General features: G+C 39.2%; 1 pseudogene; it reads right to left on the bottom strand.

Annotated features, from left to right (window-relative positions):
- Positions 1 to 910: 910 nt before the first annotated feature.
- On the bottom strand, positions 911 to 1,387 carry LOC127878599 (uncharacterized; annotated as a pseudogene).
- Positions 1,388 to 2,814: the final 1,427 nt, after the last annotated feature.

Genomic DNA, 2,814 nt, shown 5'->3' on the forward strand with positions numbered 1-2,814 from the left:
TGAGACATCTGGCCACTGGGGGCAACTACAGGTCACTGGCATATGAATTCAGATGTGGTATCTCCACAATATCAGAGCTGATTCCAGAAGTGTGCACGGCAATTGTACAGGCATATAAAGATGAAGTTTTAAACCAACCTACCTTGGGAGCGGTTAGCTGTTAGTGAAGGTGATGACCTTGCTAGGGGTGTCATGGCTCTAGTTGCCCCCGTGTCCAGGTCTAGGATGTTGGTATAGCTATTTGAAGTTTGTGATGATGGTTGTGGGTACAGGGCAGGGTACTGGCTGCTCATGTAATGATAGTCTTGGAAGCCCCAGACACTGATGTGCTGTTGACCTAGCATATGCTGTGTCGACCACAGTGATGATGAAGGCTGCCACTGGTGACTCTTTGACACCATTCTTTAGGGGCATTGCCAACTGGTGGAGCTTGATAGGTACGACTGACGTTGTGGCTGGATTGGCTGGATTGGGGCGACCTGTTGCTGCTGCTGTGGGAAGGTGGGCATCTGCTGAAACATCCCATAACACTCTTCAGCCTCTGTCCTTCGTGTAGCACTTCCATAAGCTTGATCTGTGTGGCTCGTTTGATGTCCCCAGGAAGCTGGGTCAGACTCTCATCTATATGTCTGGCAAAGCTGGAGGGACCACCTTTCTTGTCAGACATAAACTCCATCAGACTTCTCTTCAAGTCAACACTCTCTGTTGAGAGTCTATGAGAGGGTGGCTCTGTAGGCTGGAACGCTGACCCAGAGTCTGACTGAATGATGACTTCCGTTGGTTCTCTACCTCTACCACGGATGCTCACCACCTTTCTGCGTTCCACGCTTTCGATGTGGTCTTTGAGGAAGGAGAACCACTCCCAGACCCATTTATCCGTGGCAGACATGTCCTCGACTGTCTCAGTACCCTAACCCGACTTCCCCACAGTCCACTTTAGGCGGCTCATCTGGGTACGGTTGGACTTGTAAAAGGTTTTTAGGGCTGCAACCGCAACACCCATGTCAGCAGCTTTTTCCTCCAATAGCTTCACTTTGTTCTGCGGGTCTTTATAATCTGTCAGTCTCTTTGATTTGATGGAATGAGTGTCTTTTAGCCAATGACCTCTTCTTTTTGCGCTTCTGTTAGTGTTGCATAGTAGTATGGTTTGTACGTACGCTTTTTGCTGGCGGCTGCTGCTGGAACAGGTGTGATGACTGGGAGATGATCCCCTGCAGGGTGAGGCTGTGGCTGCTCTGGCTCTGGAACCAGTATTTCTTCATCTTCTGACGGCGGTGGTGTTGGAGACCTCGGCATTTCAGCCACTTGGCCTATGACTGTCTCTTTTCGGCTCTTCTTTGCTGCACCTCTACCTCTCTTGGGTCCCATCTTTGTGTTAAAGGCTGTATAAAGGTGAGGATCCGTAATAATTTACCGATTTTTAAATATTAATAAAGGTTATCAAAAAACAAAGTATATGCTATTGGACATACGCATACAAAAATGAGCAATACAAATTGTTTTGAGCTCAAAATGCAGTGTCCTCCAAGATAATTGTGTTTACAAACAATCAGTTTATTTACATCGCTGTTTACTCGAAGGAAAAGGGATAAGTTCACGGTATCTCGATCTCTCGATTATTTATTGAAAATAATGAAGATAAACGCCTTTTTAGGTCTTGAACTTAATAAATATGTGAAATATGGAATGCAAATATTTATTTTATTCAAGGAATTTAGAACATTTAAAGATTGAATATAATAAATGCTAAAGTGAATCTATCTTGTTACCGCGTGGTTTATTTGTAATACCTGTGAAATGTACAATAGATTCATAATATTGAAAAACACTATGCATTTGTTGATACATGTAGTTAAATTATATTTAAGTATGCAATAGCAAAAATAATAAGAAACAAAAAGTATGAACGTAATTTTTTTTTTTTTTTTTTAATTATTTACCCATATATTTATCTAATTATTAATTCATTCAGTCATTTATCCTTCCATCCGTTCGTCAGTTCGTCCATCCGTTTGTTTGTTCGTTTGTGCGTTCGTGCGTTTGTTTATTGTTTGTTTGTTGGTTGGTTCGTTCGTTCTTTGGTTCGTTCATCGGATCGTTCGTTTGTTTGTTCGTTTGTTTGTTCTTTTGTTATTTCGTTCTTTTTTGGTTTGTTCTTTGGTTAATTCTTTTTTTCGTTTGTGCCTTCGTTCGTTCGTTCGATCATTCATTCGTTCGTTCGTTCATGCATTTATTCATTCATTTATGTATTTGTGTTTTAAACATTTTTGTTTTGTATTTTGTTTTTATTTAATTATTTATTCGTTCATTCATTCATTAAAGCGGGTATATACGATTTAGTCAAATATTTATGAATTTAAATAAACTGTGTAAAAAACTTATTATATATATATTTCAATATAAATTAAAATAAAAGTTAAGAAGAACATGTGTCGAAAAATGCGAAATAAGCCAGATATTTAATTCTGAAATTGAAAACGGCTGTACAGCCGAATTCGCCAGCATGTATACCATACATGTACGATGTGCATCTAAACTTAGTTTAACGATTTATTTGAAATTCTTCAACGATATCTATTCATACGACACACGAACACTATCTCCGATCCTAATACAAAGACGAATGCTTCGGTTATTGTAGGAAAATATGTACGTCACTATCGGCTCGGGGCGCTAATTTGTCTTTGCTGCATTTTATGAAATTCGGCTTTAATGTATATTTTTTCTGGCCTATTTTGTGTTATTGTAACATATTTTATCAATATATTACAATTAAACACATATAAAAAAATCGTATATACCCGCTTTAATCTT

The sequence above is a fragment of the Dreissena polymorpha genome, chromosome 4 (genome assembly GCF_020536995.1).
Source record: "Dreissena polymorpha isolate Duluth1 chromosome 4, UMN_Dpol_1.0, whole genome shotgun sequence".
Lineage (NCBI taxonomy): Eukaryota > Metazoa > Mollusca > Bivalvia > Myida > Dreissenidae > Dreissena > Dreissena polymorpha.